This window comes from Hyperolius riggenbachi, chromosome 5 (genome assembly GCF_040937935.1).
Source record: "Hyperolius riggenbachi isolate aHypRig1 chromosome 5, aHypRig1.pri, whole genome shotgun sequence".
NCBI lineage: Eukaryota > Metazoa > Chordata > Amphibia > Anura > Hyperoliidae > Hyperolius > Hyperolius riggenbachi.
The window spans coordinates 408,549,452-408,577,245 of record NC_090650.1 but is presented as its reverse complement, the minus strand read 5'-3'; positions in this window follow the sequence as shown (position 1 = coordinate 408,577,245).

The following is a 27,794-nucleotide window of genomic DNA, read 5'->3' as shown; positions in this document are numbered from 1 at the left end:
AAAGAGTCGTCCCTCTCCCTAGTTAAGTATCTGGCTTTAAAAAAATTGTTTAAAATCTGACAGAACCAACAGGTTTTGGGCCAGTCCATGTGACAAAACAGTGTGCAAGTGAGTAGGGAGGCTGGCTGGTATCTTACTATTTTGGCAGTTAAACTGATGTTCAGGAAATGCTGTTGAAAAAAAAAGTAAATCCTGAGACTCCCCCATGAAGAGATGGACTGGCCCAAAACCTGCCGGTTCTGTCAGATTTCACTACTACTACTACTTTTTTTACAATAGTGGCCCTTTAAACACTTTTGCGCAGAGAGCTGCCCACATCTGCCGACGAAACTTTCTTAATACATTTTGGGCGCAAACTGCAATTTCAGGAAAGTGGAGTTAATAGTTAAATAATAATAATAAAAAGTTGCCCCCAAGATCACCTTGTCTATCTGCAGTGATCATTTTCATGCTTCATAACTTTGCTTTTGAGGACTGTCCACACTCATCACTGCCGGCTGCCAGATTTTGTTCTGCTGTTAAATTAAACTTAAAAAAAAAAATACAATCAAAGATCCCATCATCGCCAAGCGGCTCCATAATAGAGAACAGAGCTGATTAAAAATCAATACACTAATGAATATTGGATGCTGAAAACAGAGCAAAACATATTCCAGAGCTGTGAGAAATGGAGAGAAACACAAAAGCTGCCAAACTTTGTTTTAATGCGATCCGCAAACAGCATAAAACATGTATATTCATCATCGCGGCGGGCTTTGGCGGCGAGTTCATAAAGCCGTCAGCTTTGTGCCTAATCCCCGCCATCATTTATACATGAATGCCACCCGGAGTCACGTCCAGATATGGTCAGCAAATTTTCCAAATTGTGTTCTTTGTGTTATGCAATTAAAACAGAAAGCGAGAGAGAGGGAGAGAGTTCCAATCAGTGGAAATTAACTTCTTATCTGCTTGAGAAATTAAACTTCCCCCCAGTCACCTTGATTTTACAGTATGTCGTTATGCTGCAGTCTCCATTCTCCTGTTACTGGGGGACTCTGCAAACCTTCCGCAATCAACAGGACATTGTTTGAAGTTATAATTATGTAGAACGTGAAGTTTTGATGGTAAAAGGAAGTTACAAGTTTTGCTTACTAAAGACAGAAAGGCCTTTATTCCATTTAGCATATTTTTTGGCATATAAGATGCTCCGGACTATAAGACACACCTTGGTTTAGAGGGCAGAAACCAGTCTAGGGCCACTTTAGGGGGTAGATAATAATAACATGAGATTGTAGTTAGGACTTTGTTTTTTACATTTACATTTTTACAAGTTGTTGTCTTTTTCTTAGGAGCAGGTGTCACATTGTTACCTGGGGAACAGTCATAGTTGCTTGTGGCTCAATCATGTACGAGTAAAAAATGTGGGTTACATTAATTCAGTGACCAGGCCCGGATTTATCTCACAGGAGCCTATAGGCACAGATGTCCTGGCACCTTAGACTTCACACTCCACGAACCTACAAACCTCCACCTAACTGCACTACAAGTGTGCTGTCTTTCCCAGCTGTCACTTCTCCCTTACTTCACTTGCCCGTCTTAGGTGCCCCTTAGTATTAAGTAGCCAGAAGTACCCTCAGTATTAAGTAGCTAGAGGTACCCCAAGTATTAGGTAGCTAGAGGAACCTCAGTTTTATAATTTAAGTAGGCCTCAGTTATTTGGACTGAGTTAGTCAAAAAGGCTTGATGAGCAGACCTGTCCTTTAAGGGGATTTTCTCTGTAGAGAGAAAATCTGCAGTTCTGTCAGCAGAACTAGAACATACCAAGAAGCTGTTCTGAACAAGGCCGCAGGTCTCCCTGACCTGGACATGGAACAATAAACATCAGCCATGTTTTGTAAATATCCACATTCCTGCATGTATGTCAAATGCCTCATTGATTATTAATCGAGTAGGCGGGTATGATGACACCACGAGTGGGTCCACCAATAGACTGATATAGGGGGTGGCGAAGATGATGTCATATTTAACTCTTTCCTAGTCGGTATTAAATCTGGAGCGAGCAATGGAGAACTCACTTCTGCTTCTTCCTTCCGCACTAGCTCGCAAGGCCGACTGGGACCTCTAAGCATGTTCTTCCCTTATGTAATCTGATCTAATGTCTGCTGTACATAGGTAGTTTAGTGGAACGTAGGTTAGCAAGAAGTGCCTGAGTGACTTCAGTAGGGAGTCTAATCACGAGCTTGTAACGCAACATGAAGATTGGCATGGCTAGGATATGATGAATGTATCTATCTGTATTTCTGTAGTCCTGAATAAATAACGTAAACATTGAAGAAGCCTGAGAAAGTCTATCTACTGTTTGCTGTGTGGAGAGTCAAGTGATCTCACAGTCTGTGAGACGATGGTGTCGAAGCAAGGTGATAAGAACAGTTTATAACAGTGGTGCTGAAATCCTTCCCTGCCTAGCAATACAGGCAGACGGGGCCGGGGCCGAAGAAAGTGGTTTCAAGATATTCCACAGCAAAACAAGCGGAATAGATGGACACGGACTGTAAAGCTTATCAAGCTGATACTGATAAGCTGGTGTGAGTGTGTGGGAGCCGAGCACACACGGGCTGAAATTCGAGGGAACCAGCGGCGAAACTCGTGGATGTTAAACTTTGACTGTAAGTGCACGCAGTCATAGCCTAAACCGGATCACAGGTGACTGGAAGGCTCCGAGGCCGGCTGGCAGCTGCCGCTGGAGATCGATCCGCTGAGCCAGTGTGGGTACACGGAGATGACGCTCAGTAGTTCCAGGGATGATCCACTCAGTTTCGTGGAGTTGCCAAAAGCTGGTCGAATTAGCAGGCGTACGAAGTCCTCTGCTCAGGCAAGTTTGATTTACGTTGTATTTGGTGTTATACCAAGGAGAGGATAATGTGTTAATGTGTACATTCTGTGTTAATTGCAGTGTGGAGGCTGCGGGCTTCTCATCTCTCCTGTGCGTGAAGGGAGGGGTGAGGAAAGGTGCAGCTCCGATGTAAATACAGAATGTGTTTTCAGAGTTTATGCGCTTTGATTGTTTCTTAGGATTCGATGTTCCTGTGTGGCAGATGTTTTGTTTTCTCTTTCTCTGGGTTTTGTTTTGTTTTTCTCTCCCTGTACAGAGACTGGGCAGGATGATAGATAAGGGGGGGGGGGGGTCCCCCGCGGCAGAGGGAAACCATCAGTGTTAGTGGTGGACAGGGGAGAGAGGTAGCAGAGTAGACAGGAGAGAACAGTTGTAGAACTTAGAAGTAAGTTTTTTCTCGGTGAGCTGTTTTTTTTCTTTTCTCTTTTTTTTCGGGGAGCTGGGTGGACACAGCCCTTGTCTCTGGGTAGCTGTGTAAGTTCGCATAGTGACAGCTGAGATAATGGGTGAGGTTTTTGTTTATTTTTTCTCCGTGCGTTTCCAGTCAGAGTTGCTAACATGCTTGTAAATATCTGCATCTGTTATGTTGTTCAGCCAGCTCGTCTGTTGTTCGTCTCAGCAGTACTAGCTGTTAATATGGTTTATAGTTACGCTGCGCGCTTGAGTAGTTCTGATCTGAGTTATGGCGGAGATAAACTGCAGATGATTTGTGTAGAGAGGGAGTTTCCCAAGTCCCTGGGTGAATAATCGCAGCTGGGACGAAGTCTCCGGTCGTAGACAGTGTGAGTGGCGGAATGCTGATATTTTTTTTTTCTCTTCTCTCTGCACTGTGTATAACTATGCATAAAATGTTTGGTATGTGTGAGTTTTGTTTTCGCTCCTAAGATATAGGAACCAGAGGCTGCTATGGGAGCAGCCATCTTAGCTGGCAGTCCAGGACTCAAAATGGCGGCAGTGGAGAGAGCCCGCCCCCGAGAGTCATGGCCCCCACACGTCATGGCAGGGGGGGAGGAGGGGCTGGGGGATCCACGTCACGTCAGGCTGTGCTCCGGGCAGAGCAGCTGAAAGGAAGGGGGGTAGAAATACAGAGACATTCTCCTGTGTGTCTCGGTTCTCAAAGTATTTCCCCAGAGCTTTTCCCTGGGTCCATGGAAAGGAATGCCAGAATAGGAAGTGTTTCCCAGCTAGGTGCAGGGACACACGTAGCAGTGCAGATCAGGAAAGGGTCTGTACTGGGTTGCTTATGGGATTATTCCTGTAAGTGAGGCACCTTGATGGGTGTTGCATGAGTTCCCAACAGTGCAGCAAGGGGGTGCCGGAGGTGGAAAAAAAGGGAGTTGACCAATACGGGTTTCCGTCGCCGCTGCTGCAGAGCGGTAACGTTTTTTCCGGTTTTGTCGTGGACGGGGCCAGAGCTGGACTGAGAGGTCTATGCTGGGCTGGAGCTGTTTTTTTTGTGCGTTTTTTTTCGTCCACTGATTGGTCAAATATGTTTTTTCCAGCTCCTATCAATTGTAGCACAAAGAACAAGGACTGACAGCAGTTCATGGGGCAATTATACAGATGATAAAATTGCCGTTTACAGAGTGACAGGGTATCAGTACGCTGTTTGCCATGTGACTACCTTCCAGGTGGGCATTCAGGGATCTGCATACAGGCATGTGACGCTGGTATGCTTAGCCCTGCACCCTGTGTAGTTTAAGTGCAAAGTGCTCCTTCCTACAGGGAGGCAGCCGTTTTTTTGGTAGTCTAGGTAGTGGCACGGCAAACATTGATCAGAGGGTACAACACACAGAACTTCTAGCAGAGCTGGTATCGCGATGAAGTTCTAGATAAGTAAATGCGATAATGAGGTAGTGCATTGCAGGCTCACCTGCAAAGCAGCATCAGGTGTGGCATCCGTGATCTGTGCATGCGATGGCCGCGCATGGACAGATGAGGGGGGATGTGGGGTGAGCTGCAATGGGGTGAGAGCTTCCAAAGGTGAAGCGAGCTTCCAAAGGTGAAGTCCGCGGGAGCATATTTTAAACAGGTAAGTACTGAGGATAGTACTGAGGTAGGGGGGTGAAGTTTAACTCCAATCTACCAATAAGAGTAAACAGAGTTCATGAGAACCATAAAACAACGAGATCAATTACGGTATATATTGATCATTTTAAAGGGTAAAGAGTACAAGCCGCAGGGCGAATCCCAAATCATTAATAAGAATTGATTTGTTTGTATTTCGATTTCAGGTGTTTGGCAATATGGAATGGAGACAGCTGCAGTGCTGGCAGCAAGGATGGAGATATCAGTCGAATAAGCGAAAGGTTCCAGATGCCAATCTAAGCTTGGAGGAACACGAGATTCCTGAAATCGGAAAGAGACTAAAACACGAGATTCCTGAAATTGGAAAGAGACTAAAACACGAGATTCCTGAAATTGGAAAGAGACTAAAAACTGAGGTTCCTGAGATCGGAAAACGTCTAAAAAAAACTGTCTGAGCAAAGCATAGTGCAAGTTGCTAATGTTTTTCTTTCCCAAGGTGGTGCTTTTATAATGAAGAGTACCGTGCTGATGGTGATCCTAGGTTGCCATTCCGTCCTAGGAGAACAAAGAGAGGACATTCTCATGTATAATAAGGGGTTAATGAGAATGCAAGGCCCAAGCATGTTAATGTTTGGTGACAAAGGTACTAATCCTTTCACACCTCCCTCCGCTTGGCACAGATGGACCATGCAGGGACGGAGGAAAAGAGCACTTGTGCCAGGAGAAAGCAAATTTCATGGCACAAGGTGGGTGAAAGGTCTGAAGGGTCAAGTGTGCGGGCAGTGGGAATTTAATGGCAGTGTAAATCTGCTATTGAATGCCACACTCCCAGAATCGACGCACCGATCCAAAGGTTTGATAAAAGGTACATTGCAGTACAATGGGTACGTGCAAAAGGTGGAGTGTGTAATTCAGGGGTACCTTGTCTTGGTTATGCAGAGTGAGATGGTTCCAGATTGGAGAGGAACGAGTAGGAGGCGTCAATTCTCCTGCCGGAGAGACGCGGGGGACAACATCACACTCTGGAGCTACCAACAGAGAGTGCCTCTGAAACAACTTTACACACGTAAAGGCTGGAAAGCCGAGGGTGGGTGGTTCTCGAAACAAGAAGTAAAAATCGAGATCAAGCCACATTTCCAGGTGACAAAGAGGGTGGGGAGAGCGGTCCCGGGGGAGGGAAAGCCCACACAGGGAACCCCATTCACACCACACGGGTCACAACAGGGGACGATATTACACAGTCCATACGCAACAGCTTATCCTCATGATAGTTGGGTAAGCGAAGAGGTACTCTTAATCGAACGATTGCAGAGAGTACAATCTTCCCGACCTCAGGTACATAGTGTGCCTCAGGACATAAGGGGGAAAGAGGTCCAATCAGGACAGCTGGGGACATATTTTGTCAGCGGGAGATTGGACAAGGGGAGGTATATTAATTTTTCTGGAGAAGGATCTTTTGCATGGCAGCTTCGAGATGTTTGGGTGAACAAATGGAAACGGTGCAACATTCCTTTAGGCACCGCCACTTCCTTAGTTCCCACCTCAACCCGGGTCTTACACCAGGACCTGAGAGGTCAACCTTTTTTGGTGCTAGACGGGGAGGTGAAGCAAGTAGAGTTGTCCTCATGCGGGCAATTCTTGCAGAAGTACCTGCGTTGGCCGGGGCAAGTCAAATTTAGTGAAGAAGCCTGCAGGCTCAATAACGCAGAATGCGAGGCTACCATTCAAAAGATCCACCCTGAAGCCCAACCGATAGTTCCGGTGGCTGAAGGAAAGGTTTGGTTTTTTAACATAAGTTCTAATGATACATTCAAGGTATATTCTCATAATTGTTCCGATAAGGGGGAGTTTCCAAGGGGAACATATTGTGGGAGCGGAGATCCCATATGGATCCAGTCATCCAGGTTGGATGACGTTGTTTCTCAAATTGTTAAGAGAACTCTAAAGTGCAAAGTTTCACGGGTAGTTCCCGTCCTGAAAGAGAACATGACATGGGACAAAGGGGAACAGGTTTTGATCCAAGACGACCACATTTTGTTACAAAGGTTAAACAAACAGTACACTAAGTTAGAGGTAAGATTTCACCATGATACAGGTGATCTTCACGAGGTAGAATACAAAAATGAGCAGGTGAGTTCCAGTCTGACCTGGTGGACAAAGGTTCCGGTGATGTTCCAGGGACACTCGGACTGGGCCTCTGCGGTTCCAAAGTTCTTTCTACACCCACTGGTCGTCTGGATGGGGATGACAACTTTAGGCATCATTATCCAGGTGAGGTTGCGTGTTAAAATTACGTAAAACAAATTAACCTGGTTCAGAGATTGGTGCCTCATAAGCAATCTCCTGAACCAATAGTTTAAATTAAGGGATATACAGGGTTACGGGTATAGGTTTAGTAGTACCTAGGAGCTGATTGTATAAAGGCGCTCTTTTAGAAGGCACCTGGCACTGCTCCGTTTTGTAACAACCAAACGAGTTTCACTTTTCTGTGGTCATGCAAGTTTGTGAGTGATACGCAAGTGACGCAAATGCTGAGCATGTGGTATTGAGGGACTTAGAAGTAGGGCCTCCCCAGAGAGCCTGGTTACAGGAAGACCAAGAGGTCTTGCTCTCTCTCTTCCAGGGGTAACCGCCTAGAGCACAGAAGTTGTGTGAGCACGAACATCGAAAAGTGAAATCTAAAGAAAAGAAACCAGGTACGGGTTAGGTTCAGAAGTGGGGATCTGCGGATCAAGCCTTTTTAGGGGGGATTGTTATAATTTAAGTAGGCCTCAGTTATTTGGACTGAGTTAGTCAAAAAGGCTTGATGAGCAGACCTGTCCTTTAAGGGGATTTTCTCTGTAGAGAGAAAATCTGCAGTTCTGTCAGCAGAACTAGAACATACCAAGAAGCTGTTCTGAACAAGGCCGCAGGTTTCCCTGACCTGGACATGGAACAATAAACATCAGCCATGTTTTGTAAATATCCACATTCCTGCATGTATGTCAAATGCCTCATTGATTATTAATCGAGTAGGCGGGTATGATGACACCACGAGTGGGTCCACCAATAGACTGATATAGGGGGTGGCGAAGATGATGTCATATTTAACTCTTTCCTAGTCGGTATTAAATCTGGAGCGAGCAATGGAGAACTCACTTCTGCTTCTTCCTTCCGCACTAGCTCGCAAGGCCGACTGGGACCTCTAAGCATGTTCTTCCCTTATGTAATCTGATCTAATGTCTGCTGTACATAGGTAGTTTAGTGGAACGTAGGTTAGCAAGAAGTGCCTGAGTGACTTCAGTAGGGAGTCTAATCACGAGCTTGTAACGCAACATGAAGATTGGCATGGCTAGGATATGATGAATGTATCTATCTGTATTTCTGTAGTCCTGAATAAATAACGTAAACATTGAAGAAGCCTGAGAAAGTCTATCTACTGTTTGCTGTGTGGAGAGTCAAGTGATCTCACAGTCTGTGAGACGATGGTGTCGAAGCAAGGTGATAAGAACAGTTTATAACACTCAGCATTAAGTATCTAGAGGTGCCTGACTAAAGGGAAATCTCATTAGTGGAATGCAGAGAGCAGGGTGAGTAACCTCTCATTTACATTCATCAGGACTATGCGTAGGAAAGGAGGGAGGGAGGCGCTCTGAGAGGGGAGTGAGCCGCCTTTCCATCAGCAGGCGACTGTAGGCACATGCCTACAGTGCCTTATGGTAAATCCGGTCCTGACAGTGACTACAGCGTGTAACCTAGGTTCATGTTCTTTTATGTTATCAACATGATTTGGATACACCCATGATCTATTATGACCTCACCCTATGGCACAGGGCTTCCTTCCTTTAATTTGCACAAAGGCCCTCTTTTGGCTTTGTCTGCCACTGTACCAGACTGGCACCTTCCCTTGTGATTACTGGCTGTTTTAATTGATGGAGCGGAGTGTTCTGTACACACAGACAACCTGTACAACAAGTTAGAACTCTTTACTGAAGAAAAACATTCAGAGATCATACCATACACCACCATCAGGTAATGCAGCTTTTGAACAGAGAGTAACACAGAATGACTACAGGAAATCACAATACCATAGAGACCATCAACACATTTTACAGGCATTGGCATCTTGTGGTTGTTTTACAATACTGCAGTTTAGGTAATAATCCTGTTGATACTGCCAATATTGATCACCTTCCTTTGTAGTGTGCTACAAGCAAATATCTGGTATCTGGTGTTGTCATGGGGAGCTCAATGGCCCCCAGGTTCCCCACTTTTAGGTCTTTTTGCATACTACATACGACTCAGATTATTTTTTTATCTGATCCGATTTTGGATGCTGATTAAAAAACCTACGGCATGCTGCTAAGATTTTTAATCGAAATCCAAAATCGGACGTATTGAAAAAATCAGAATTGCATGTAGTGCGCAAGAGGCCTGAGTCTGGTGACTAGAGAAAAGCAGTGTGTCCTTCGTAAAAATAATCAATAATTCTTGATGGTACAAAACTGGTGTTATTTTGTGGATGACGTCCATGTTGTATGGAATAACGCCCAGGAGAAGTTTAATGATTTTCTAATCCTAATTAACAACAATATCCAACATCTACCAACTCTATATTATTGCTTTTCACACCTTCCATCATGTACAGATTAGCCATCAAAAGTAAGCAAAGCCTCTCATTGGCTGCCTCCAAGTCAGCTCAGCCAAGCCTTTGATCAAATTGGAAAATGAGGTGAGGTGTTCATGTCCTGCCAAGAGAAGGTTCTCTGTATAGAGAGATGTTTGACAATGCCTGAGCAGATAATATCACAGGACAAGCAGGGCTGGATTTCTGGGGAGGCCACAAAGGCCATGGCCTCAGGTGCTAAAATCAGAAGAGCAGCAGGACATGGAGAAAGAAGAGGTCATATGTCAAAGTAAATCACCTCTTCTGGTTTGCAGTGCAGCCGCCTTGCTTTGCACTGATGCCTGAATTCCAGAGATCCCAATCCCTGCATCTCCCTTGCTTCCTGGTGTGTTATGACAGTCAGCATCTGCTGTCACCTGATGATCCCATCCTCTAAATGATGGACATACATGCTGCTACAAGGAGCTGTGTGACAATGCCTGAGCAGGTGACATCACACTACAGAAAGCTGAGGGACAATGCCTAGGCTAGTGACATCACACTGAGCTGGCAGTCAATCATACATAAGGTACAGTATTTCTGACTGCTGCAAGTGGGATTTTTACCTCCTGGATTCTGATGTTCAGCAACACACAGATTATAGTTTACAAACCTCAGCTTTTTTTCTGACGGAGGAATCGGTAAATGTGACATCACCTTATTGCCCCCACCCCCCCCCCATACCTGGACATATATAGATATGTAGTGACATGCTGATCCTCCGTAGTCTGTACATAGGTGTCAGCTGATAGAATGTCTGCATTGCACAGCTTTCTGCCAGATGGATAGTCGCTGGCAGGACTCAGGCATTGTGGCTGGATTTATTTCACAGTTAGGTGCAGGAGTGGATGGGCGGCCTATGGACAAGTGTGATGGAATGAGGAAAATGGATTAGCAACAATAAAAGGAGAAATCCCTCTCTGCTGTCCGTGCCTCGCTGTGCTTTAGTAGATTAGTGGTGTTCTGCTTATTCTCAGCAGATGCTGCTGCGGGTTGGTGGAAGATATTGCATGGGAAGCGCAGAGCCAGCATAGGATGACTCGCTTATCTCATGTGTGTCTTTCCAGCGCTCAGCTAACAGGGATTTACCTTTTGTGCCGCAAATTCCAATATTCCAGCATGGAGGTAAAACCCCAGGAATGCTGGACTGACTGACAGCTAGAGGTGGATATCACTAAAGTACAGCGAAGCCCCAGAACAGTTATCCTAAACCAGTACTTAAAGGACAACTGAAGTGAGAAGAATATGGAGGCTGCCATATTTATTTCCTGATAAACAATACCAGTTGCCTGGCAGACCTGCTGATCTATTTAGCTGCAGTAGCATCTGAATCACACCAGAAAAAAAGCATGCAGCTAATCTTGTCAGATCTGACAATAATGTCAGTAACTCCTAATCTGCTGCATGCTTGTTCAGGGTCGGTGGCTAAAAGTATTAAAGGCAGAGGATCAGCAGGAGAGACATGCAACTGGTAGGACATAAATATGGCAGCCTCCATACCCCTCTTGCTACAGTTGTCCTTTAAAGTGCAATCATATAATGAAACTAAGGGTGCTTACACACATTCAAGTTTGACACATTCAAGTTTGTTTACCCTCATACTACATTGTAGTGGTCAAATTGGCCAATCAAAATTGGATGTGTGTAAGCATGTTACAATTTTTAAATTTTGACCCAATTTGACCTGTCCGATCCAATTTTTCGGGTTAATCAGAAGTTTTGAAGAAATTGTTCAATATAACACACACGTGTGTACGAGATAAAATATCGTAAGCGTCAAAAAAGTTGGTTCTTTAGAAAACCCTCCTGCAAAGCAACCTTTCACTCATTTTCCATCTCTGTACTTCTATCAGTATCTCGTGATCATCCTTTGCTGTTTGACCGTTATAATTACCTCTGAACAACACATTGCTGCTTATACCTGCATTTGCCACTCATAATTTTGCTACAAAATTTCTGTTTATTAATTAGATAAATACAAGTACAATGCAATTAGATATTATGATAATTCTACAACAACAAACTGTTCCATGTACAGTAGAGTCCCGGAATTCAACTAACCAGAAGTCTCAACCAACCAGCACAAATCACCATCAGTACTCACAGTGTTGAAGGCCTATTTCGCATACAGTATGCAGGTAGAAACAACATGTTGTGCATTTTTAAAAGGTTACATTACTAAAACACAATGTGGCGCATAGACTTTAAAGAGACACTGAAGCGTAAAAAAAATTATGATATAATGAATTGGTTGCGTAGTACGGATAATTACTAGAACATTAGTAGCAAAGAAAATATTCTCATATTTTTATTTTCAGTTATATAGTGTTTTTTATAACATTACATCATTCTCTAATGTTTGCAGTTACACATTACACTCAGCATTCTAAATGATTTTACAGAGCAGGCCAGTGAACTTTTGAACCCTTCTCTGTAGAGAAAAAGAAAATACATTGACTGACAGTTGAGATAACAAGCTTCAGAAGACAAAGCTCTCTGCGACTTTGAAAGTTGTGGAGCTCAATGGCTCTGATAACAACTGGAGTTTCATAACTCTTCCTGTACTGGAAACAATATTAGACTTATGTCTTTGCTCCTAATGTTTTATTTTTTAGCAATCAGTATATCATAATTTTGTTTTTCGCTTCAGTGTCTCTGTAATTATGTGTGATTTTTTTGTGGGTGTTTCCTGTAGTAAGCAGAATACCCAAAAGGTACCATTTTTCAGTCAATCGAGGCTTCTGAGGCTTGGTTATGTGACCTGAAGCTGCAGAGCTGGGGGTGAGAGTAAACAGTAAGCTCTGTGGGTGTGGCTTTTGCTGCTGCGTTTGCATCATCCTGCTGTGCAGGCTGGACTATCCTAGAGCTTCCCAGCCTGCAGCTCTGGAGGTCTGCACTGCAGGAAGTAGAAGAGGCTTCTTATGACCAGATGTTTTCAAAGAGAATTATGTGACACCAACCAATCAAGGCCGTTCTACAAAGATAAAACAAGCACTGCTGCTGGCTGCTGCATGGGGCTAGGACAACATGTGTGCTTGGAGCTGGGCTAGAACTCTCTGGTCATTATGTTCTGTGACAGCCACGTTTCCCTATAAATCAATGCAGCTGACAGAAACTAGTGCAGGTGAAAGAATAAAGTTTCTTGTGTTCAAAGTACAGAGTTTTCTGTGTTCTCTCCCCCCCCCCCTCCTTTCTTGTCTCAGTATTAACACAATAGTGGATGTGATTTCATCTCTCCCCTCTAATGTTTTTGTCAGATTCGGTTACCGGAGATTTTTTTTTCGCCGTCTAATGTTAAATCCTAAAGCACTGCTTATTATTCCTGGTGCGGCCGCCTCGTTGTGCCGCTCGTTTCAGACCTGCTGACTTTTTGTTTTTTTGGTTCTCAGTCAATTGAATTGGATTTTTGTGTTAACCCCTGTGTCGCTGCCGGCGGAGGAACAACTGTATTCCGATACCGTCGACTATCAAAGCAGGTTTATGGGATTTCTCAGAGCGCAATGTCTGGAGGAAAACAAAAATCGAATAGGCAGTTCAAAGCAGAGCCAAAGTCAGCGGCAGAATGCAGCGCAGCGTGTAACAACATCACAGCGGTAACAATGTCTGAAGAGGACCTGTGCCTGCAGACATTCTGCACAAGATTCAGTCAGGCTACGTTTCTACTTATATCGTCTTTGCGCGCACACACTTCAATGTGCACCGTGCACATATGTATGCGTAAGGCGGTTTGTGTACGCAGTAGCAGCACAATATACTAAACCATATTCATTTCTATTTTTACAGCACTGACATCTTGGGCAGCACGGAGGCGCAGTGGTTAGCACTCTCACCTTGCAGCGCTGGGTCCCCAGTTAGAATCCCAGCCAGGGCACTATTTGCAATGTGTTTGTATGTTCTCCCCATGTCCAGGTGGGTTTCAAGACTAGGGTTTCTAGACTACAATACATATACCACACGATACATACATAGACACATGACTATGGTAGTAGGGGAATTGTGAGCTCCTCTGAGGACAGTCAGTGATGACATGACTATATACTTTGTAAAGTGCTGCTTAATATGTTAGCACTATATAAAAAATAAACAGCTTCTGCAGCGCTGAAGGAAGCCCACAACACACAAACACGGGGAGAACATACAAACTCCATGCAAGTATTATCTGTCCAAGCCACGATTTGGACATTGACACCCAGGGCTGTAAGGCCAGGCTTGGGCAGGTCACAATCCCAGACTGACAGTTGCTTACAAAGGCAAGTACTATAAGCAGTATGAGTATAGAGTACAGTCTGATGTGGCAGCTGCCATACCAGTAATCAAAGGACAGCATAAATCAGCTATAATACACAGAGGGGACATACCGTGACCATATCAGCTACCACAAAAAGGAGATAAGTATATTTTTAGTGTACCCTAAGCATAGGCAAACTCAGGGGGTGATAACAGCTGCCCAGAATCCCCCCTCAGACCAGGGTCGGTGCAGGGACTGGGGACAGGCACAAGTTGAGACACCAGAATATCTGCAGGCATTCTGCAGCTCACTGCACTGCGCCCTTACTTTCCCTGCTACAGTTGGCTGTGGATGTAGCCGCAGCAGCGTGTGTACAGAGCACGGAGCAGCAGCGTGTGTACAGAGCACGGAGCAGCAGCGTGTGTACAGCGCATGGAGCAGCAGTGTGTATACAGAGCATGGAGCAGCAGCGTGTGTACAGAGCATGGAGCAGCAGCGTGAGTACAGAGCATGGAGCAGCAGCGTGTGTACCGAGCACAGAGCAGCAGCGTGTGTACAGCGCATGGAGCAGCAGTGTGTATACAGAGCATGGAGCAGCAGCGTGTGTACAGAGCATGGAGCAGCAGCGTGAGTACAGAGCATGGAGCAGCAGCGTGTGTACAGAGCATGGAGCAGCAGCGTGTGTACAGCGCATGGAGCAGTAGCGTGTGTACAGAGCATGGAGCAGCAGCGTGTGTACAGAGCATGGAGCAGCAGTGTGTGTACAGCGCATGGAGCAGCAGCGTGTGTACAGAGCATGGAGCAGCAGCGTGTGTACAGAGCATGGAGCAGCAGCGTGTGTACAGAGCATGGAGCAGCAGCGTGTGTACAGAGCATGGAGCAGCAGCGTGTGTACAGAGCATGGAGCAGCAGCATGTGTACAGAGCATGGAGCAGCAGTGTGTGTACAGAGCATGGAGCAGCAGCATGTGTACAGAGCATGGAGCAGCAGCGTGTGTACAGAGCACAGAGCAGCAGCGTGTGTACAGAGCACGGAGCAGCAGCGTGTGTACAGAGCATGAAGCAGCAGAGTGTGTACAGAGCATGGAGCAGCGGCGTGTTTACAGAGCATAGAGCAGCGGCATGTGTACAGAGCATGGAGCAGCGCCGTGTGTACAGAGCTTGGAGCAGCGCCATGTGTACAGGGCATAGAGCAGCGGCGTGTGTACAGAGCGTGGAGCAGCAGCGTGTGTACAGAGCGTGGAGCAGCAGCGTGTGCACAGAGCACGGAGCAGCAGCGTGTGTACAGAGCACGGAGCAGCAGCGTGTGTACAGAACATGGAGCAGCAGCGTGTGTACAGAGCATGGAGCAGCAGCGTGTGTACAGAGCATGGAGCAGCAGCGTGTGTACAGAGCATGGAGCAGCAGCGTGTGTACAGAGCATGGAGCAGCAGCGTGTGTACAGAGCACGGAGCAGCAGCGTGTGTACAGAACATGGAGCAGCAGCGTGTGTAGAGAGCACGGAGCAGCAGCGTGTGTACAGAGCATGGAGCAGCAGCGTGTGTACAGAGCACGGAGCAGCAGCGTGTGTACAGAGCACGGAGCAGCAGCGTGTGTACAGAGCACGGAGCAGCTCTGGGGAACATAACAGAGTCAGGTATGAGCACAGCCCTGTGCCCTGCTGAGTGAATGCTTCACTTTCCCCTTCGTTACCAATGTCGGCTGTCCTCCTTATTATCTGTATCCAAACTGCTCCTGATTGATCCCGTTGTCGGTTGGTCGAATGGGATATTGCATTATGTGTACCCACCATGTTGTCTGACCATATTATTATACTGTATTGTGCATGGCTGAGGGAGACCTTTCAGGAATCCCCCTCTTGAAAATCCTGGGTTTGCCCCTGCTAAGTAAAGGTTTGCCTTTTTTCATTACAAAAAAATAGAATGAAAATACCCAGTCAGCACCATGGCCAGCAGCTGCAGTGTCAGCCAAGCAGGTGGATGGGGAGTGCTTTGTTTAGAGGGGACCTAAAGTGAAAAGAATATCAAGGCTGCCACATTTATTTCCTTGTAAACAATTCCAGTTTTGCCTGGCAGTCCTGCGGATCTTTCTGGCATTAGTAGTTTCTCAATCATACGCCTGAAACAAGTCAAACTTTAGTCAGGGCATCTGATCTGCATGCTTGCTAGGGGCCAATTTGCATTGTTTAAAGGGAACCGGTGGTGAGAGACGTAAGAAGGCTGACATATTCATTTCTTTTAAACAATGCACATTGCCTGGCTGTCCTGCTGATCATCTGCCTGTAATACTTTTAGCCATATAGACAACCATGCAAATCAGGTGTTTTTAGTATTCTAATGACAAAAATCTGACAAGATTAGCCACATGATTGTTTCAGGTGTGTGATTCAGACCCTACTGACCAGAAAGATCAGCAAGATGCCAGGCAACTGATATGTTTTTTAAAAGGAAATAACTATGGCAGTGTTCATATGCTTCTCATATCAGGTTCCCTTTAACCTCTTGAGCCCCAGAGGTTTATACCCCCCTAATGACCAGACGATTTTTTTACAATTTCGCACTTCACAACTTTGACGGTTTATTGCTCGGTCATACAACGTAGCACCCAAAAAAATTTTACCTCCTTTTCTTCCCACAAATAGGGCTTTCTTTTGGTAATATTTGATTGCTGCTGCATTTTTTTTTTAATTTTTATTAACAAAAGTCCTTATTTAAAAAAAAAACTAAACTTTTTTTAATTTCCTTCCCTTCCCCTAAATTGGCGCTAGTCTACACTACAGGATAAATACATAGACATATCGCCATGGCAGGGATTAGATTGTGAGCCCCTCCAAAGGACAGTTAAGTGACAAGGCTGTCCTGTGTACATCGTTGTGGGAGATCACAGCGCTATATAAATGTATTTTCACATCTAAATGACAAATCAGTCTGCCAGCTCTGATCGCAGGCTGGCAGGCTGATCACTGTGGCCAGCTCTGTTTACCGACGGGCGCTAGCACTTATGCGAGCAAGAGCTCCCGTCTAATCTCACTCCTCGCAAGATCATACCATATGGCGTGGCTGAGAAACGAGAGAGCCACTCTGTGGCCCCCATCCTGCGTTAGACGGTCGCAGAGTGGTTAAGCTGAGAGACTTTTACCAATGTGGTGGTAAATGATTGGTTGCCACCAGTACTGAAACTGATTGTGCATGTGTTTAGCCATCTGCCACAGAGAAACACTAAACGGTGAGCGGTGAACTAGCCTAATTTGTTATTACTTACTTGCGCTACAAGACACCACTTACCACACATCATCCCTCCTCCCCCCGCCATTGAGTAGCACACGTTGCTTGGCTGTAGATGAACAGTGTGTCTGTATAACGGGTTGCCACCCTGACCTGTAGCTCTAACGATCAATCAACCGTTGTTGAGCCATTTACACAAATGAGGACTGTCCTCCCAGCAAGGATTGGGATACTATCCCTCGGGCAACAGTTTGGGGTGGAGCTTGTACAGACGTGTCGCTATCTGTGCAAAGCAATTTAAAGCGGACCTAAACTCAGAACTTCCTCTCTGCTCTAAAAGATAAGCAACAGCCAGGGCCGGTTCTCTCATGAAGCATAGTGAAACATTTGCATGAGGTGCAGAGATTACAGGTGCGGCATGTTTGTACCGTGTTTACACTGCAGTCAGCGAAGGAGGAGAAGCGAGAGGAGAGTAAGCAAGGTGAAGAGGTCATGATTGGGGAAAAGCAGCTTGTTGTGCTATGTGAGGAGTATGACAATGAGTGAGGAGGAGGGGGGGGGGGGGCAGGAGAGCAGTAGTGCTTCATTTGATTGGCTCAGCAGAAGGGAGGAGGTGGTGGCACTGCTGTCCTGACTAAGGAGGAATGGAGGATGGCCTGGCTGAGGGTGAGCAGTTTGTTTGTCACAGACTCACAGCCAGCCAGCCAGTGTGTTATTGTGTTGAGCTGCAGCAGTATGTCATGCTTCAAGTTGTTGCATATGGTCCCTTGCTGACTGAAGATATTAAATGAAGCAGAGTAAATTGTCAGGTGCTGTGCAATCATTCCAAATCGGAAGGTGGGGCATATGTAACGATTGGTGTCAGCAACACAGATTTTTCTGAGTATTGGTGATCTGCAGGATCACCAATAATACAGATACTATACCTGATTATGTGGTGATCTGCAGAATCACCAATAATGCTAGTATAGCTAGACACAGGACACCCAATGTGGGATTGTGTTTTGGTGCAACAGTAATGAGAAGAGGAGATCTCCCGAGGAGCGGGAGATTCAGATAATACTGCAGCCAAGGATCTCCTGAGGAGCAGGGGATTCAGACAATACTGCAGCCAATGTACACCTGAGGAGCAGGGACCACTGACTGTGCTGCAAGGATGATCACCTGAGGAGCAGGTGGTTAAGAGTACACTACAGCCAAGGATCTCCTGAGGAGCAGGAGATTCAGACTGTACTGCAGCCAGTGGACACCTGAGGAGCAGGGACCACTGACTTTGCTGCAAGGATGATCACCTGAGGAGCAGGTGATTAAGACTCTACTGCAGCTAGCGGACACTTGAGGAGCAAGTGTTACAGACAGTACTGCAAGGGCTGATCACCTAAGGAGTAGGTGTCAGCTCATAGAGATTCCTCACTAATGGCTAGGCCCACTAGTGAGGACAGGAAGGTCAGACAAGCAGGGTAGGCAACGTATGGACAGATAAAGTACAAAGACGGAAGGCTGATTCGATGTTTAGATTCAGGCAGAGTCGGCAACAGTAATCAGATGGGCAGAAGTACCGAATCAGCAAACAGGAGAGTAGTCAAGGATGCAGAAGGTCATAACAGATAAACAATAGCAATGTAGCAATATCCTAGTCTAGGTGTGAAGTCCTTGGTTTCAACACCTGGGATCTAGACTAAGGTATAGTACACAGATAACACAATGCAACTAGTACTTTAAGCCAGTATTTTTCAACCACTGTTCCGCGGCACACTAGTGTGCCGCGAGATGTTGCCTGGTGTGCCGTACAGCAAGGGGTCCCCAACCCCCGGGCCGCGGCAGGTCTGGCCTCTCGCTCCTCCCCTCCCCGCGGCTGCCGCTCCATTTACCTTATCATGAGCGGGCGGCCCCTTGTCCGATTAGATTCCCCCGTAGCCGCTCTCCTCAGTGGCATCTCCTATTACAGCAGCGCGCTCGGCGGCTGCTGTGATGAGCAGGAAGCGGTACAGCGGTTCCCATGGTAACGGCGATGCATGTCACCGCTACAGGAAGCAGCTGTACCGCTTCCTGCTCATCACAGCAGCCGCCGAGCGCGCTGCTGTAATAGGAAATGCCACTGAGGAGAGCGGCTACGGGGGAATCTAATCGGACAAGGGGCCGCCCGCTCATGATAAGGTAACAGGAGCGGAGGGGGGAGGGGCACTACCTACCCATACTAGGAAGCTATACTGGGCACTATACTAGCTATACTGGGCACTATACTGGGGCACTACCTACCTATACTGGGCACTATACTAGCTATACTGGGCACTACCTACCTATACTGGGCACTACCTACCTATACTGGGCACTATGCTAGCTATACTGGCCACTATACTAGCTATACTGGGCACCATACTGGGCACTATGGTAGCTATACTGGGCACTATACTAGCTATACTGGGTACTATACTAGCTATACTGGGCACTTTACTGGCTATACTGGGGCACTACCTACCCATACTGGGCACTATACTGGGGCACTACCTATCCATACTGGGACTATACTAGCTATACTGGACATTATACTAGCTATACTGGGGCACTATACTAGCTATACTGAAGTAACTATACTAGCCATACTGGGGCAACTAAACTCCCTATACTGGGGCAACTATGCTAGCTATGCAGCCGCACCCCAGCCCCCCTCCCCCCCATAACCCGCTGCACACGACACTGTCCACGAGGTCGCGCAAAGCGGGTTTGCGCGACCTAGTGGTCAGAAAGTGTTCCCCGGGCCGGAAAAGGTTGGGGACCACTGCTTTAAGCTATCAACGGAAACTGGCTAAGTGTGGATCCCCAACTCCAGCTGGTTCTAGCACACTGTAGGATCTGACTAGGGTCTGAGCGCATACACGTTAGCATTCGCAACAGCAGACAACCAGCAACTGAGAGGCAGGTCCTATATATACTCAGAGCGCTCCACAGCGCCGCCCCAGTCACTCAGCCAATCCGGAGCACTACTGGAGTCAGCTGACTGGCTGATCAGCTGACTCCTCTTTTGCTTGCATAAAGGTCCTGTCGCCTGGCGCGTGCGCGTAGCTCTCAATCTATGTGCCCTAGAAGGACCAAGCAAAACAGCAGCATGTAACTGCACAGCAGAGGCCGCCGACTGATACGCGAAGAAAGCCGCCATGCCGCTTGGCCATGCGGCGGTATCTCCGCTATCCTTTACAGCATACTCACAAGTGTGCCTCAGGCCTGGAACCCACTACAAATCGCAAAACACTATCACAATCGCTAGTGTTTTGATTCAGAGTTTTGTAAGCGATTTCATGACCGTTTTCCGGCGCTTTTAGGAGAGATTTTAAAAAGTGTAGGCTTTTTGCCAGCGATTGTGTAGCGATTTGCGATTTTAATTCTGATTGGTACTTTCAATGTATCAGAATTTTATTACAGCTTACAATCGCACTCAAATCGCTATGTGTAGCGATTCATGAGTGATTTGCCAGCGCTTCAATACATTACATTGAAGCGCAAGTGCTCCCAAAATGCTGCATGTCCTGCGATTGCAATTTTGCTAATCGCAATCGCTACTTTGGAATTTGTTACATTTATTTACATTGGCAGAGTGTTTAGGGAAAGCGCTAGCGATTTTAAGCCCTCCCTAAATGCTCAAAAAAAAAAAAGCAGCAAAAAGTCTATAACCGGCCCTGGCAACAGCATAATAACCTTTAAAGAAAAATATTTCTTTGTTACAGTTGATACAAATCCTGCAATAAATCTGCAGTGTGTCTACTTCTTGCTTTCATGGAAGCAGACATCTGAGGCAGCCAGCTGACACAGCTGAGCAGGGACGGATCTAGACCAAGTTGCGCCTGGGGCAAGGTCAGGTTTTGGCGCCTAAAGGTCAGGTTTTGGCGCCTAAAGGTCAGGTTTTGGCGCCTAAAGGTCAGGTTTTGGTGCCTAAATGTCAGGTTTTGGCGCCTAAACTGCCATTCCCCATCCAAATTTTGCCGCCTTTTTAGGAATTCAACAAACTGCGCCTGGGGCAAGAGACCCGCCTGCACCCCCCCCCCCTAGATCCGTCCCTGCAGCTGAGAGATCAAATTACAGTGGTGATTAGTCACAGATGAGGGGGGATTAGACAGGCTAAACTCTCTAAATACACACAGGGTGCATTTCTCTACGTTTTCCTTATGCTCTGTGCAAAGAGTTCAGGTTCACGTTAAGGATAAAACAAGCAAGACAGGAAGGACATTTTGTATGAAATAAATGCTAAATTCTCTTGAAAAGTCCCAGCTGCCTGGCAAGAAAGACCTCCTCACCGACATCCTGAGAAATCTGCTGCCATACATTATTTAGCTTCTGCATCGCCAGATTTACAAATTGCAGCAAACTAGCTGATGCGACTGTTCTCAGGCGTTTCGGCGTGGCTGATCAGAAGTCAACGTGCGTACAAGATTCTACCCCGCCAATCGCAGTCCTCGGCCGGCTCAGGTATTATATTTTGGGAAAGCTGCGGTAGCGCAAAAGATGAAATATTTATGGAATCCTATAGATAGGTGGGGGCGGGTGCGCGCCATACAAGAGCACAGAGGAGAACTATAGCATGCAATATTAAAGGCTTCAGACTGCTGTGTCAGGCAGGTTAGCCGACGTACAAAGCCAAACAAGCTCCTGTCTTCCTCAAAGGAAGGGATTGTAGCTGCAGAGAGAAACAGACAAACTTTCAAGGGCTGGCAAAAACTTTATTGTAACTAGGAAAAAAGAAGACTTAAAGAGGAACTTTAGCGGAAAGAGGAAAAATAAATCAGTACATTGCAAAGTGGGAAGTTAAAAAATACAAGTGAGATCAAGAAATGATTGATATTGGCCATGTAATTTGTTCAAATTGTTTAATCCACAATCAGCCTGCACGTCATCATCTTTACTGCTGGCAGACATGAAAAAAACAGACCCTCTAACAATGCAACTAACAATGCAATAGGCTAAAAGGTTGTTTGTTTGTTTTTTAATTGATATATGCAAGTTTTGAATCAAGGTGTTACCACTTATTGACTAACTCGGTGTTTTTCAACCACTGTTCCGCGGCACACTAGTGTGCCGTGAGATGTTGCCTGGTGTGCCGTACAGCAAGGGGTCCCCAAACCCCGGGCCGCGGCAGGTCTGGCCTCTCGCTCCTCCCCTTCCCGCGGCCGCTGCTCCTTTTACCTCACCATACTGGGCACTATGCTAGGTATACTGGGCACTATACTAGCTATACTGGGCACTACCTACCTATACTGGGCACTATACTAGCTATACTGGGCACTTTACTGGCTATACTGGGGCACTACCTACCCATACTGGGCACTATACTGGGGCACTACCTATCCATACTGGGACTATACTAGCTATACTGGTCATTATTTTAGCTATACTGGGGCACTATACTAGCTATACTGGGGCACTATACTAGCTATACTGGAGTAACTATACTAGCCATACAGGGGCAACTAAACTCCCTATACTGGGGCAACTATGCTAGCTATGCAGCCGCACCCCAGCCCCCCTCCCCCCCATAACCCGCTGCGCACGACACTGTCCACGAGGTCGCGCAAACGTGGGTTTGCGCGACCTAGTGGTCAGAAAGTGTTCCCTGGGCCGGAAAAGGTTGGGGACCACTGGGCTAACTTAGAAGAAAAGCAGTAAGCTTTCAGCTTTGAAGCCTTCATCAGACTTATTCCTGTATAGTATACAGTGTATACTGACAACATTTAGAACATACCTTATATACACTGGACATTAAAGCAGAGTGAAGATAGATTTAAAACAAACTGTTTCACTTACCTGGGGCTTCTGCAAGCCCCCAGCAGCCGTCCTGTCCCGCGCCGGTCCTCCATGAGTCTCCGTTCTCCCGCCGCCAGCTACTTTCGGTTTCGCCGCCGGGCCACTGCGCCTGCGTGGCTCTGGCCTCGCGTATCCTTTCTTCGCGTTCCAGTCTGCAATAGCACTATTGCAGACGGGAACGTGTAAAAAGGAAACACTCGGCAGGGCTGCACAAGCCTCGACTTACAAGTCGAGAAAGGAACAGAGTGGCGGTGGCAAGAGAATAGAGGCTGGTGGAGGACCGGCGCGGGACAGGACGGCTGCTGGGGGCTTGCAGAAACCCCAGGTAAGTAAAACAGTTTGTTTTAAATCTACTTTCAGTTCCGCTTTAAAAAGGAGATACATTGTTCTAAAATAAATGTCATGGGATGCACACAAACACAGAACATTTATATTGCGCGTTTCTGCTGGTGGACTCAAAGCGCCAGAGCTGCAGCCACTAGGACGTGCTCTATATGCAGTAGCAGTGTTAGGGAGACTTGCCCAAGGTCTCCTACTGAATAGGTGCTGGCTTACTGAACAGGCAGAGCCGAGATTCGAACCCAGGTCTCCTGTGTCAGAGGCAGAGCCCTTAACCATTACACCATCCAGCCACATCTTGTTTAATAGACATTCATCTACAGATCAGATCCACCAGGATGGATCTTCAGATCTGCAGTTGATTGTCTATCTGCAGATGAATGTTAAACTAGGTGTGTATGATGATCTGCAGATATCATAGACTATGAATGCATTTTGCAGGAACGGATCTTTTTCAGGAACTGATCTTTTGCAGATACTGATCTTTTGTGTCTGTACAGCATCTTTGTATGCAGCATCTTGCAAAGATTTTTATCTGATGGGGAGTTCAGCTCAATAGAATAGACTGTGTAGAGTATGGCTCTCATACTACATGGAAGGGGGTAAAATTGGTCTGCGATCTTTCATTTTCCAAAGACTATGGTCTGATGTGTGTTTGCACCTTATTAATGGCTGCAGTTTACATTTTCCCGTTAAAAATGAATGGCTGCAATTTGATTGGCTGTGTTATGCTCCGCCCACTTTTCCTGGATTTGGAACCTTGGTCACCAAGTGACCAACTGTGCCAAGTGTGGGGACTCCGGCTTGAGTTCTGTGAGAATGGCAGCCTTTTCCATTTTTTCCATTGACATGAATGGGTGAAATCTGATTTGCTGTTTGTAGCTCCGCCCAGGTGTGCAGGGAGGACGCGAGACCCCCAGAACATATCATCCCAGGTAGTAAGGGACCTGTATACCAAAATTCATTTAAATTGGTCAAGCCGTTTCCAAGTGTTCGCAGCACATGCACACATGCATACATACATACATACACACGCACGCACGCACGCACACACACAAATATATATATATATATATATATATATATATATATATATATATACACACACATGCAGGGCGCATTTCCCTATGTTTGCCTTCTGCACTGTACAAAAATTCAAGTTCACTTGAAAAATTTTGTCCACCCCGCCCCGATGGTGTCACGCCGCTCTGCCACACTGATTGGCCGCCGGGTCCCCGAAAGGATTCTAAATGCCGGGCAGTGAGACTGGAGTCACGCTGTGTAGCACCGATCTCGCCAGGGACTCAAAATCATTATGGAAATCAGGTAATTCCCTGCCCAGAGCTGAGCTCGGGATTACCATTCCCAGCAAGTTTTTCCTACCGCGAGCTCAGCTCGGGATTACTGCTAGGAAGGTTAAACCAAACCTGAAGCAAAGAAACCTTATAATATAATGAATTGTATGTGTAGTATGGATAATAAATAGAACATTAGTAGCAAAGAAAAGAGTTTCATACTCATATTTTTACTTTCCGTTCTATAGCTTTTTTTTTCTAACCTCACACTGTCGCAGTTGCAGTTTTAAGCTATAAAACAAAGCAGAAATAATGACCCTTTGAACTTTCCTGCAGAAAAACCTTATCACAAGCTGTCTCTCACTGTTTCTTGGCTGTTTAAGTGCTTCAGAAAACAGGACTGTATTCGCACCCAGTGGGTGGAATAGCCCAGAGAAGCTATTTTGCATAGATAACAACTGAAGTTTTTTTTAACTCTTCCCGTGCTGGAAAACAATATGAGACTCTTTTATTTGCTACAAATGTTCTATTTCTTAGCTGTACTACACATACAATTCATTATATCATAAGTTTGTTTTTGCTTCAGGTTTGCTTAAACAGAGAAATTAGATGACAGCAGATGGGAGAACTTTCTGATTGAAGTTCCTGTGTCTACCAGAAGGTCACAGGACCGAATTGAGACAACCGATTTCTAAGTTTGTAAAGTTCCTAAAAGGAATTAAAAGGGAACCTGAGGTGAGAGGGATATGGAGGCTGCCATATTTATTTCCTGGTAAACAATGCCAGTTGCCTGGCAGCCTTGCTGATCTTTTGACATAAGTAATGTCTGAGTCAAAACCCTTAGGCCTCTTTCACACCAAGACGTTGCTTTTTAGGGGACGTTAAGGTCGCATAATGTGCCCCTAACGCAACGCATGGTGGTGTTGAAGTTGGACGTCAGATTGAGCTGCGTTATTCGGCTCTTGGTGCGCAGCAGTAGAGATGGGAAGTCCAGATCTTTTCAATGATTCGGATGATTTGAATCGGATCATTGAAAAGATCCAAATCTTTGAATCATTTTACTAGGGAAGCAGGAAGCAGGGGTGCAGCAGAGTGAGAGGCACAGGAGAATGAGGGCACATTGAGGGTGCTAATGGGGAAGGGAGAGATGCAGCAGGAAGATTGAGCTTGTGCACAGAAGCTGCAGTTCCTGTGTCTTCCAGACATCCACTGTGAACCTAATCCTTCATTGTAATGATCCGGATGATTCGACTCACAAAAAAGATACAAAGATCCGAACTGTTCATGATCTGGACAACACTACAGTGCAGTGAATGTTAATTAGCCATGTGGCTAGGAACAACAGCGGACTCTCACCTTACTGAGCATGTGCAAACAGTCTAATGCAGCTAAAACCACCTATAACGCACAGCATGCTGCACCTTCTTTAAACGTCCAGCGTTACACTGTAACGCAACGTGGGCACTGTGAACAGCCCATTGATTTTTCATTACTGCGAGTTGGGCTGCGTTACAGACTGCTCTAACATGCGCCTGTAATGTCCCACTGTGAAAGCAGCCTCAAATAAGCATATGGCTTATCCAGTAAAACCAGAGTCAGCTGAGTCAGAGTACCTGATCTGCTGCATGCTTGTTCAGGGTCTATGCCTAAGGCCCGGGTTCACACTTGCGGTTCGAGTCTGCAAGTGTCCGGGGTCCGGGGGCTGCAAAGAGACCGTACGGGTCTCTGCGGTGGTCACAAGTTGCCACAAGTTGCGGATCCGGAATGTATCAGTTCCGGCTACAATAAAGTAGCCTGAACTAGATACATTGCAGTGCCAGAAAGGCACCGCAAGCATGGGAGATACCGGCGTGTAGTCCGAGCCCCTCAAGTGGCATAGGACCGGTGCTGGAAGCATCCGGTCCTATTGCCAGTGTGATGAGAAACATCCGTTTTTCATTGCACAGCATGGCCGAATGTTCGGGTCAGGATACGGCCCGGGTGCGTGGGCCGGATGATCCGGACCCAAAAAATAGCGCATGTTGGAAAAGTGTCCGGAGTCCGGATCCGATCCGGATCCGTTCTGTAAGGAACGGACGCATGTGAACGGACGCATAGACTTTGCATTGCTATGCGGAACGTACGTTCCGTTTGTACAGTATATGGTCCGGATCCGATCAGGCGAATCCGGACAGCGAACGCTAATGTGAACCAGGCCTTAAAGTATTACAGACACAGGATCAGGAGGACTGCCAGGTAACTGGTATTGTTTAAACGGAAACAAATATGGCAGCCTCCATATCCCTCTCACCTCTTGTTCCCTTTAAGAAAATAAAACTAACCCAAAGTAAAATACTGTCATCATTGGAACACACAGAACCAAACGCATCTAGCAAGCTGCATTGCCAGTCTACCGACAGTGCTGATTAGAGCTTTAAAGATTGCCGAACCGACTTGCTGATTTCAGTGGAAGAAAAAATATGATTTGGAATTTTTTTTTCATCATCAAGCAACTTTCCAAAAGTAATTTAAGGGAAAGATCAGCAGAAGAAAATGATTAAACACAGGAATCTAGAAGAAGCTCAGCAAAGCATGAAAAAGATTAAAAATGGCTGTTTGCTGTGACCTTGCAGCGTGCCAGCGTGTGGCACCGAGCACATAAATATCACTTCCCACAGCAAACAAAATTGTGTTCTTGCTTTTTCTCCCCATAAAGAGGGAGAGCGGTGATGACAGTTTTATGAGTCTCTGACACTCGATGAACCGGGTAACGCGACGCGCTTTATCATCATGAATCCAGCCGCACACACAGCTCCAGCTCTAATACACTACAGAGCCGCCGCCTTCTCATCCCATGCTAAGGCCTGTGCAGCACTTTATGAGGGACCCATCTACTCCTGATTATTAGTTCAATCAGCTAATCAGCCAATCACGATGAAATCACGCAGATACATGTCAGGAGCTTCAGTTCATGTTTGTCACCTGATACCTTGGGCCTGATTCACAAAGCTTTTCTATTAAATTATCTCATCCCATGCTAAGGCCTGTGCAGCACTTTATGAGGGACCCATGTGTCAGGGATATATTGGGGTGCTGATGCTGTTAAGGATAATACAGTAATATATTTTCATTTTCCCATTTTTATATCTGCTGTGGAATGTCAAAGGTGTAGATATGCAGGCTAGATTCATGGACTGTTCATGTGATTGTGTGGGTGGGTCACTAGACCTACATTTGCATCTAAAGAGGACTTCAGTGAATAGAGCTTGGGTAATCAGACAATGGCAGAAGTGAAGTGTTGAAGTCCTTGACACTTGAAACATTTACACTTCTGTTGAGGAAGTGAAGAACTCTAGACTAAATCAGGAAGAGTCGCTGCACCAAAAGTTGAC